Below are 12,770 nucleotides of genomic sequence, written 5' to 3'. Positions count from 1 at the left end.
GGACGTATCTCAGCTCTTCATACTCATTCAAGGTGTCGACTGCGTGTCACCGAAGAATTTCTCGATCTTATACCATTAAGACACAACCACAGGTTTGGATATTTTTCTAGACGTGGAAAACGTGTTAAACCGATGGGTTTAAAATGGGAACGCCTGACAAGTGTAACAAGGAATGGAGCCCCTGCGCTACGAGGGATACGCACTGTATTTCTGTTACGCGAAGTCAAAAATGGCTGAGGTTGGCTGTTCCTTATTCACGACAGTCCATTGTCTGATACACCAGGAGGCTCTTTGTGCGAAGACTGTCAGCATAAAAAGTGTTATGGACACAGTTCTTCGAACGGTTAAAATATCTTCGCTCGCATGGACTCACACATCGCCAATTTAAAGAATTTCTGGCTGATATCGAAGTGGAATACCCAGACGTCCTCTACCACGCCGAAGTAAGATGGCTGAGCAGAGGAAAGGTGCTTCATCAGCTTTTCTCCTTGAGGAGCGAAATAAATACATTTTTGGAAATGAAAGGACGTCCAGAAGAATTACTTTGTGATCTTGAGTGGGTGGCGAATTTGGCCTTTTTGAGTGACCTTACTGGTCATTTAAATACTGTGAACATTTCACTCCAACATGAAAATCACTATGTTGTTGATTTAGTGCAGACGATTCGAGCATTTAAAAAAACGTTATTTTGTGGGAAAACAATTGTGCGAGGAGAATTGTGGACACTTTCCTGCACTAGACAGCGTTAAGGAAGATGTGGGTGTTTCAGATTATGTTGAAATCATTTGCGAATTAAAAGAATGGTTTGAAAACAGATTTTTGGAGATAAGTGAGCTTCAATTGGCCTTAGATATATTTGTTCGCCCGTTTTCGCTTCGGCATAGGACGTCTCACAAGTGCTTCAACTAGAGCTGATTGACCTGCAGTGCGATATCTGCCTGAAGGACTGCTTTCTCATATGTAAAACTTTGGATGACTTTTACAGCTGTCTTCCACAAGAGAAATATCCTCTTTTGCACAAGCACACAGCCGAAATTCTCTCAATGTTTGGTTCCATGTATATCTTTGAGCGCCTTTTCTCTCTTTTATAGCTTGCTAAAACTAAGAACCGTTCATTACTTGGCGATAAAAATTTGACTAATTGTTTGAGGTTATCAGTCTCATGGAATATTGTACCAAACAGACAAAACAGTTTCCTCGAAAAAGAAAAAAGTGTAAAATGTTAATTCCCTTGTTTAATGATGTTGACTGTAAGAATTAAAGAGCTTTATAACCTTAATTCTATTTTCTAATAAGTTTTCAAACTTCATTGGTTAAAATTATTACGTACAAAACAGCAAACTAAGGATCCGATTTCTAAACTCTGAAAAAAGATACGAAAAGATGTAGCCCGAAGTATAACAAAAAATATTTACTTGTAACTGCTAACAGTAAGAATGAAACTCTATATCCCTTACATAAAATTATTTCTAAAATAGAATATTTATGACTCTAGTTCATTTAAGAAACTGCTATATTTTTCAGAAGACGTCTATTGTACATATGATGAGTGTGCATTCTAATAGGAATGATCATACATAACTTTATTTACAAATTTTTATTTATTAGATAATTTCTGATGCTCTTGTTTTCCTGTGCCACTAGACAGTCTTCTGCTTTCTTTGGGAAGTTATTTTCATGAACCCACTATGGCCCTTGCTGTTGGGGGTTGGCTTCTACACCTCAGTGATGCAGATAACCATACAGGAGGTGCAACCACAACAGAGGGGTATTTGTTGAGAAGCCAGACAAATGTTTGATTCCTGAAGAGGGGCAGCAGCCTTTTCAGTGGTTGCAGGTTCAACAGTCTGGATGATTGACTGTTATGTCGTTGTGACATTAAGACAACATGGCTCTGCTGTGGGTAAAAAAAAACTAAGATGTTCTTCAATTCTTGTTTTGGATATTGTTGTCTAAAGCTTTTCGTAGTAATTCTGCCACACGAACACTAGTTGTTACCTAAACGGTAAATGGTTTGCTTGTTTTACCGCTCATCGGCCTCTTTTACAGAGGTGCGTCCTCTGTTGTTTTGTTTACGTTGGATCTGACCACGGGACTGTCCAGCTCAGAGCAGTGCTGTGCGGTCTCTCTCACTCCTCAGCTGTCTCTCTCGCTCCTATGGCAACACTAGCGACACACAGTCGCAGACGGGGCGCTGAACTACACTGCCTGGCGCCCGCAGGGCACGGGCGCACCCGCCAGGCGCATTTCTTGGATGAGCCTGGTCTAGGCTATCCATAGGAATGGAAGAATTGAAACGTACATAAGAACCTGGAGTTATTTTTATGTCTGCACAATATCCGAACATCAGAGTAAAGGAAATGGCTCAGAGAATAACAGAAAATATCCATCATGATCCCTATTTCACAGAAATAATTTCTGTGTGTATCTAAAACTCATTACTTCCTAATCAATTTGGAAATTGAAAAATTATGTCATACTTAAAACTGCCATGAAAAACATAGGCAAACCTTTTGTAGGAGAACCTTTAATTAAGTGTTTCAATTGGCCTCAACAACCTAGTGTCAATTACAAAGTAAATCAGGAAATAGTTTCTGAGAATTTAATTCAATATGTAACGATTCAAGAATTTCTGTGTAAATTCTAAAACCACTCAGCCTTCTACCGTCTCACACTCGATATTCTAGATACGAGTGTGGGATGGTAAAATCCTACCTACTGCGTGTCACATTTTTGTGTGTGCAGGTTTAAAATCAATCGTGGGAAGAAAGTAGGCACGGCGGTCGAATGGCACCGACAAGTACTTGTCGGGCAATCGATAAATGTTTTAGAGGAAGAACCATGGAGTTTTTATGCAACTCTGTGCCTATTGTTATGTGAAAGAAGAACAGTAGAAAAAGTAGTCTTGTGGACTCTTAATCCAGGCTTGTTAGAGACAAGACCTATTTTATGATTCATGTGAAGTAGAGTCATAGTAAGTAAGCCAACTCTTTTATAAATGTAATTAAATTCATTTATGATGGACAGAGAGAGTTACTTACTGGAAGAGTATATGTATGTAGAAAGTGAGAATTTTATTCTGTATGAAGTTCAAATATACCATTGGTTGACGAAAAGTAGAGTTTGTGTATCTACTTATTTCATAAGGGGGGGGGGGGGGGGGGGGAAAGAGAGAGAGAGAGAGAGAGAGAGAGAGAGAGAGAGAGAGAGAGAGAGAGAGGGAGGGAGGGAGGGAGGGGGGGGGGGGGCCTTAAATATTCCCGTGCCCTAGCATCATTCTACGGAGAAGAAGTCGAGCGAGTTTTCCAGCAGCCAGCCAGCCAGCCAACATGATCAGCTGTGAATCTCAAGTAAGTCACCTCATATAAAAGAAGTGAGAAGTTTGTACGTCTACTTCACGCTTTAATTCGGCATCAAAAATGTTAGCCCATTCATTTTGTTTTGGTGCTGACAGTTCTGCAGTGGCTTTTGCGCGTTTGTCATCCTCTTATTCATTGTCACAATCCTCTTCAGTAACTGTCCATTGTTATCACTCTACAAACACTGTCATCTGCATTAAGACTCAGCGGACAATGTTTTTCTACTTTCCCTGTATGCAGTATAAGTCTTTGATAAGGTGCCTCTTGAAACTCTAAACACTTCGGCTCCTGTGGTTACAAAAGGACCCACCATATGGGCACCAACAATTTTCCCACATTTGAATTTATCTCAGATGTAGAGCGCTCACAACTATGCAGAATACTCTTCTGACCACAACTGATACTTGCAACGTATTGAGGACACTAACCATGAATGTCATCTGGGTAAATACAACAGGGCAACCTGCAGGCTTGGCTAGGATCTGCATTTCTCACAGTGTTTCCATATTTTTGACCAACTACTGCAGATGGTTTAGAAATGTGGTGTTGCAGAAAAATACTGAAGATCAGATGGGTAGATTGAATAGCTTATGAAGAGATACTGCAACAAACTGCAGAGAAAAGAGCTTCATCACAAATTCTCTAAAAGAGGGAGGGTAGGTTGATAAGAGAGGTCCTTGAGGCATAAAAAAAAATTAATCTGATGACTGAGAGAAGTGTGGGGGTTTCAGATTGTGGAGGGAGACAAATACAGTAAGCTGATTTAAGTGGATGTAGACTGTAGTTGTTACACAAAGATGAAGAGCCTTGCGCAGGACAGATTAGCATGACAAGCTGCAATAAATGTCGTTAGACAATAACTTTTCAAAAGGGGGATATTCACTCACAACAAGTATGTAGAAAAGATCTACATGAATGGTAAAAGTGAAAATAAAACTTTAGACTTGATGGTGGGGATAAAAAATGGAGTAAACCAGAACTTGGATAGAAGGAAGGGTGATTGAGTAAAATAACCTGCTAACAAGTGATTAGTATCAGCAACAGTCTAAGTTGTTGTAAACAGTAGAAAATGAATCCTACAATATAAAGGCAGGAATGATGAAAATACTCTGTAAAGTAAAAGTGTACACGGTGATGCAGGCAGAATACAAAAGGCAGTTTTGTATGCTATATAAATAAATATTTTCATAGTTGCACCAGAAATAGTGTACTTTGTTAAAGTTATTTATTAAGACAACACAGTAATTTCCTGTCAATTTCTGTTCTCAGAAACTTGGAATATTGCCTTTTAACATTCATAAAATGGTAAAACATATCATATCAAGAATCACTTACCAATTCCATTATCTTTCAGTTCTTTATTTAACCTGGCAAAATTAGGGCCATCAGGCCCTCTTATACATATTTTACTTAATGTACAGGGGTCTCACATACGACACTTGGGAGCAAGCACACAGAACATTTATCGGCTGTTGCCCCTGCATATGCCACAAGACGGCTGTGTGTGGTTCCCAAGTTTAGTGTAAACAATGATGATTTAATTTCCTTTAGGAGGGGATTGGACTAGAGTAGTCCGTGCAGCTATTTTAGCTATACTGCTTAGGTGGTGTAATGGCTAGCACATTTGCCTAGTAAGCAAGGAGACTCGGGATCAAGTCCCAGCAGTGGCACAAATTTTAATTTTCTTCAGCTTCCATCATTATCGTGACTAAATTAAACTTGCCTTTATTTACAGCAGTTGCTCAGAATGACATTCATCTGTGGCAAGAGCAGCCTGGCACATTCTGAACACATTATCAAACAATTAGCTGTCAAAATTTGGAAAATGACTAGCTGAACCCTGTCTTTTAACTCTTTGAATGACTGGGGATTGTTTGCATATATCTTTTAACATCCCCTAAAGATAAAAATTACGGAAATCTAGGTATGGAAAATAGAAGGCCAGTCAGCTATCCTATCATCAAAAACAGTTCATATTAGTGTCATAGTAGCATTGGCAGTGTATCATGGTGCATTTTGCTTCATGAAATAATGTGGATCTTGCCATTAGGTGTTAGTTCCTTAAAACAAAGGATGCAGTATATGGTTCACATACCTATCAAAAGGTATCAATTCAGGGAAAAAGACTGGTCCAATAATACGTCTTGCACCAACTGCTCACCATGCTCCTGTTTTCACCTTGTGCAGAGAATTTTGATGTAGCGAACTCCAACATCATTTGTTTTGTGAATTTACGTACCATGACAAATGCAGCCATGTTGCATCAGGAAAAAAAATAGTATTTCAGGATCACCCTACCCAGCATACACAGACTGTAACAGCCAGCAGCAATAATGATGTCAAGCAACAATATCTGAGTTAGTCAGTCAACATATGGTTTCAGTTTGAGTCTGGGCACATCTCTGTGAGCAGATGCCACTGACACACTAGTCTGAAGTGCTGAACAATGCAGCGATTTTCTCAAGAGTTCTTTGAGACCTCTCCTACTTCACTTTTTTTTCAGTTAAAACACTGGGTTCTCTAGACCTTTATCTGTCTAACATTGATCCAGTCTCTCAATTTCTTTTCTAATCTGTGTATCATAGTCATCTGGAACGTGCACACTGGGAAATTTTCATATGAATACAAGCTGACATTCCACAAGATTGTTTTTACGTAGTTAGTCACAAGAAATACTCTTGGATCTTTCTATGTGTATAGTTTAGCAGGTGGAAACTAGACAAAAAAACTCAAAACACCCGTACACTCGATAACACAGTGCTACTGCCAAAGGACAGGCCCGCGACATATGGGCAGGGGAATCCCCTAGTCTCAGCGCACATGTCATACATGGAACAGTCAGGGGGAGCCTCTTGTGGCAGCTGCAGGGTGAGCAACAGCTGGTAAATCTTCCAAGCAAGTTGCATTCTTCCTGAGGCTTCACATGAAACACTCTGTATATTAGGACAAGCCTCTTTTACTACATTTAGAAGTTGAGGGAAGGAAGCAGAAAGAAGCATTGGCTTTACTATCTATTTATAAGACTACCTAATTAAAATTAGCATGGAAAATGTTTAGGATTTTGTGACAGCATTAAACAGCAATTCCTTCTCCCCCCCCCCCCTCCCCCCCCCCCCCCCACGCCACCTTTTTTTTCCCCATCTGTCTTGCTTGGTCACAGCTCTTGTATGCTTTGATAATGAAATAACCAATTATGAGAAAATATTTAAAAAATGTGAATGAATAATGTGCAGCTTGAAACATTGACCATGTTGACGAACTAAGAACAAACAGCAGCAGTATATTTGCGACTTGGAGAAGTATTCTTGATGGATCATTATTTAGGGCTGTCATTTTGGAATTGTGATACCATTTCATATTTCAGCCTAATTTTCTGTACATCATCCTTTGTTTCCTGTATACACAGGGAGACCAAAATAACAGTAGCCCAGATATTGCACACCAGACAGTCTCAACATTATACACTGGATATTCAGTACTCTGATGAGTATTTTTTTATGCATAACAGTTCATGTTCTGTTAGTTCACTTACCCAGAGAGGCAGAATAAAGTTCTGTCTAAAGAAATGGGAAAAACTGAGGATCTTTCATCAGCAACTGCTGGCAGAACTTGACACACTCAGGTTGGTATGGATGCTATATTACCATGCACAACTGAAAGTTTTAAGTATAGAGATTCAGGATTTGTTGTGTAATATTGACATGCCAATCTTTTAATCCCCACTTGCACAGATAATGAGTACTACAATGTATTCAACTCACTTCAGATAGTTCTCTAATGATAGCTTTTGCACACACAATGTTCTCAACATTTATCTGAAAGCAAAGTGGTAGCTAGTACACTCACAGGTAGAGAGATTAGTTATGGCAACCACACACAACTTTTCAGATGCAATTGGTCCAGACATTCTCTTTGCAGATTAAATTTCGTCAACACTACATTACTCTGGTGAATGGCTTCATGTCAAGTAAAATCATCACATGGGCTGGCCAAGAATCACAGCTTAACTTCCACCACAATGAACCTTTTATACAATCTTCTAGTATTATTTTGTCCATGCAGGATCTTGTGTTACACTCTGTGGCTGCTGTTCCATTAAATATTGTTGAGTGAGAGTGCAACCAGCCACAGATACTTTTTAAAAAAAGCTGCAACAACAATTGAAGTGGATAGATTGCCACTCAGTGCCTCTTCCTTGTGGTAAGTAGCAGACAGGCGCATTGAAAGAAGGCTGTTATATTATTAGCTATTGGACCAACTTTGCATCAGATATAAAATATAGCAGCCCCCCCACACACACACACACACACACACACACACACACACACACACACACACGGGCTGAAGCAGGTAGAGGGAGGGGAAAGTATGGGGGGGGGGGTGGCAGACAGTGAAGTGCTGCTGGTGGTGGGGGGGGGGGGGGGCGCAAGTAGTGGAAAAAGAGAAATAAAAAGACTGGGTGTGGTGGTGGAATGATGGCTGTTCAGTACTGGAATGGGAACAGGGAAGGGGCTGGATGGGTGAGGACAGGGACTAACAAAAGTTGAGGCCAAGAGGATTACAGGCACGTAGGATGTATTACAGGGAAAGTTCCTACCTGTGCAATTCAGAAAAGCTGTAAAGCAGTCATTAAAATGAAGGCTATCATGTTTGGCAGTGTGTTCAGCAACAGGGAGGGCCACAGTTTGTCAGTGGCCTTTCATGTGGACATATAGCTTGTTGGTAGTCATGCCCATATAGAAGGCAACACAGTGGTTGCAGCTTAGCTTGTAGGCCATATGACTGGTTTCACAGTTAGCCCTGCCTTTGATGGGATAGGTGATGTTAGTGGACGGACTGGAGTAGGTGATGGTAGGACGTATGGGACAGGTCGCGCATCTAGGTCTATTACAGGGGTATGAGCCCTGGGTGGTACCAAGTTACAAAGGGAATGCTTCTCTGTGGCTGGACTGTGGGAGGTGGTGGGAGACTGGAAAGATAAGGCATGGGATATTTGTTTTCATACAAGGTTGGGAGGATAATTATAGTCAGTGAAGGCTTTTTCGAGAGGGACTGCCATCACTGCAGATGCAACAACGACAGGTGGCTAGGCTGTATGGCAGGGACTTCTTGGTATGCAACGGGTGGCAGCTGTCAAAGTGGAGGTGTTGCTGATGGTTAGTAGGTTTGGTAGACAGAGTGGTTATAATTAAACTTTCACTACTGGAAAAGGCCCCCATGAAAAATGACTGATCGTAGGACAATGAAACTTGGTGAAAATATTTGTAAGGACATGCTGAAGAGAGATAGTGGCTAAACCATTCAAAGAAACACATTTTAATTTCCACATGACAGCATAACATTTGTTAACTGCATACCAGGTTTACATTCCAGGTTACTAATGTTGCTAATGTGATGACCATCTGCAGTCATGGCAGCCCCCCTGCACTAGCAATTTCTCTACTGCTACCTGAAACATCTCTGGTGGGATATTGGCTACCTCCCTCGTTATGCTCTTCTTCAACCTACAATGTGTGTTAGTGTCCAGTCGATAAACTCTGTCCTTCAGCTAATGCCACAGCCAGAAACCACAGCTGTTCAAATCTGGTGATCTCAGTGGCCACGCAGTTTGGAATGATTGGCCAGTGATTACGTTTTCTCCAAATGTAACTGAGTGGCCTCACAAGCAGTATGTAACACTCGTGAAGAGCAGCAACACTGTTGCTGTTGTTCTTGTAAAACATCTTTACGAGTAAGGCACTGCTCATCTTGGGCACACCCATGTTGACTGTCTGCAACTGTTATGCACACTGATGCTTTGAATATGAATCTTCCACTTTGCAGTGACCTTAGGTCACCATTCCAATATTGGTGCCTAATGGCAAGTCATGACACTAACACTACTAACAATGCAAATCCTGCAGTGCACAGTCTAAACATCATTCCTATAAAGTTGGGCACCCATACGGTTAATAGTTTTCCTTCTACTTTGTTTCAAGTAGCAAAAGTTTAATTACAACCACCCAGTATTTTTGTGTGGTGTCTCAGTATCACAATTGGGCACTCTGGGACTCCCAAGTGAAACAGTTAAAATTGCTACGATAAGCTGTGTTGACTTTGGTGTCGTCATTTCCCCTATTCTGGACAGTCATTCACTACTATTTCAGGATCACTGTAATGGTCTAAATCTGGTACATGATGTTCTTCAAGTACATAAGAATCAGAGGAATAGTCATCACTGATCTAAAGCCACTTGCACTATTCTTCTGTTTCTCTGTGACATGAGGTATCCCTCCACTAGTATCCCCCTATAAATAATGACATATTTGAAAAGTAAGGAGTATAACATAAAAACCTACTCTTTTAAAGTAATATCAGTCTATCAGGAGGAGGGAAAATTATTCCCTTTACAGTAATATCCGCCTGTGAGAATGTGGTTGATGTGAGCACAAGCAAAACAATCTCATCACAGAGATGAACCAGCAATGTCCACACAGCAACAAGTTCAAATCGCAAATGATGCATAGCTCAGATCAAATTAATAATGTATGTGTGCCAATTAAACACTGAGAAATTTTATACCCTGCTATGAGACACGTTAGCAACTAAGGGTTAATATATTTTTATATATTATGGAAGTTGTCCGTACAGCAAATAAAGTGGCACTAACCACACAAATATTCTTGTGCAGTACAGGAGCAAACAACAGTATGCCGACGGTATACTAAAACAAGGGTAGCCATATGAAGATATTCCATGCGTGCGTCATCTGCATGTTACTGTAAATCTATTAACTGTTTTGTTGTCATGGAACATTTCACCATTTTCATCATAGCACTTTAGTAATTACATAAGTTGAACACTCTTGCATCACATGTCAAATGTATTTTTTACAATTCAATTCATTCTGTAACCTGTCCAACCTCCTGACAGGGAAATCTAGCCAACCACAAAGAATAAAAAAGGAAAACCATAGGATTTGGCAGAGCATGAAAACAAGTTGGTGTACTGCACTGTGGAAAAAAAAAGCAAAATAGAAAGAGTGAACAGTCCAGACTCAAGATGTAAAACATAGAGAAACTTTCAAGAACCATGACATTGTGGTTGTGTGGTCACTGTGTTGGACTGCAAAGTGGAAGATTCATATTCAAACCTCCCTTCCTCCCCCCTCACAAATTTATGAAGTGTCCATTCGGCCATTGATATGATTGTTTTCCTTCTGTAGTCTTGACAGTTGTCATACTATATATTGGTTATAAAATATGTCACACAGCAAGAATGTATTAATGTCGCAGGTAAAAGTGATAAACAGTGAAAGTTGGTGAGGTGCTCCTTAGACCTCACACAGAAATGAAAACAACAAATAAACGAGTGTGAACTATGTTACAACAAAGGAATTCAAGAATCGAAATGTCCAAAATGAATCACAAGAGGCATAACATGTACTACATGTGTAAAACAAATAGAAGGTACGCAGGTGTACTGGAGGTCCCTTCATTACATGTTGCTATTGCAAATGGACATTACACAACACTAGACACAAATTTGAATACAGTGAACAGACATGTCAGTGACCGGACAGACAGTTTATAGTTTTTGTGTGTGTGTGTGTGTGTGTGTGTGTGTGGGGGGGGGGGGGGGGGGAGGAGTTGAGCTTGAGGGAGATTTGAACCTGGATCTCCCATTTTGCAGTCCAACTCTGTGACCGCATGACAATGGCACCACAGTATTTAAAAGTCAGTGTTGCACGTTGTGGAGATACAAGGCATTCACGAAAGCGTACATATCACATACGTCAAATATAGAGCTCAAAGTAAAGATGTGCACGATTGCAATTAGTTTGTAAACATCAGGTTACATACTGTGGGAAAGTATTACTCGATAGGTGCAGAGTCTATCTACTGGAGCGCATTTGTAATCTCTATGGAGCAAGGAGTGGCACTCTGGTACCGTGGAAGACCTCTGGCACCAAGAAACACAAATATTATCTATATAAGTGATTGTTTTATGCTGTTCACTTACATGTTAATGAGATGTTTTCAAGACAGCTGGGGTGTAGTAACTACCCATGTAATGTGTAACTCTTTATGAAAGTTTGCGACAATATACCGAGTTAACTAAAACCAATCTGTACTTTAAGTAGAGAAGCAATATTTTGTTTTATAGCCATTTACTTATAGAAATCTGCATGGAAGAAAGAAGTGTGATGCTGAAGAACAGGGCACTGTGTATCTGTACCTTGAGATAAATCAAGAGTTTCAAGGTTGAATGTCTAAACCAATCTAATAAGGGAGTATTAAGGAGTTAGGTGTAGCTGTATGGAATAATTAGTCTATAAAATGTGCCTGGGCTAAGAGCATCCATGCAAACCGATGAAACGCGAAGCTGCAGCCAGTGATGTCCAGACAGCACACAGCCATTGACAATTCATCCATCACCCAAACACAGTCTACACTACCGTGAAGCCAGCAGACAGTCTAAACCAACTGTCGACGACCACATAATTGCCAGCAAGCAGTATGACTACAGTGAGCTACACCAGTCTTTCACTTCAAAATTGGTTTTGTTGGTGTGGTGTGGGATTTCAGTAATATTTGTGAGTTTGTTTATCCCAGTGAGAACAAGGAAAATGTTGACACAGGTTAATATGGAAGATCAGATGTCAGATGCGCAAACGCACATAGAAATTTTAAAGCAGAGAAACGACAATGGAGATTTTGTATATACACACGAGATACATTCAGGTATGGAGGAAAAAACACGAGCATAGTTAGATCCAAAATGTCAGGAGACTTCATGCACTGTATGAAATGGGCAGCTTTCCAGGGAGGATGTCACTAATAACACGGATGACTTTAAAAGACTATAGGATGAACTGGCAGAAACTAGAAGGGAATTAACAAAAAGTCAAGTTAAAGGTAAACATTTTGGTGCAACACCGTATTAGAGGAATTACAGTCCGCCCCGGTAGCTGAGTGGTCAGCGTGACAGACTGTCAATCCTAAGGGCCCGGGTTCGATTCCCGGCTGGGTCGGAGATTTTTCTCCGCTCAGGGACTGGGTGTTGTGTTGTCCTAATCATCATCATTTCATCCCCATCGACGCGCAGGTCGCCGAAGTGCGTTCAAATCGAAAGACCTGCACCAGGCGAACGGTCTACCCGACGGGAGGCCCTAGCCACACGACATTTCCATTTCCAGAGGAATTACAATCAGAAAGTGGAATGAACTTTTATAAGCACTTTCCAAAGTTTAAACCAGATGAGGAAGCACATCCAATGTACTTCCTGCGAGTATTTTCCAGGTCATTACCACAAAAGGGGGAAGACTATAGAAAGAATTTCATTATGAGCCATTTGTTAGGGGAAGCTGTGCTGAGTGGAGAAACACCCACTCGGAACAGTTTACCTTGTGGGACAATTTTCTGGAAAAAT

Source organism: Schistocerca serialis, chromosome 2 (assembly GCF_023864345.2).
Source record: "Schistocerca serialis cubense isolate TAMUIC-IGC-003099 chromosome 2, iqSchSeri2.2, whole genome shotgun sequence".
Classification (NCBI taxonomy): Eukaryota; Metazoa; Arthropoda; class Insecta; order Orthoptera; family Acrididae; genus Schistocerca; species Schistocerca serialis.
This window is presented reverse-complemented; position numbering follows the sequence as displayed.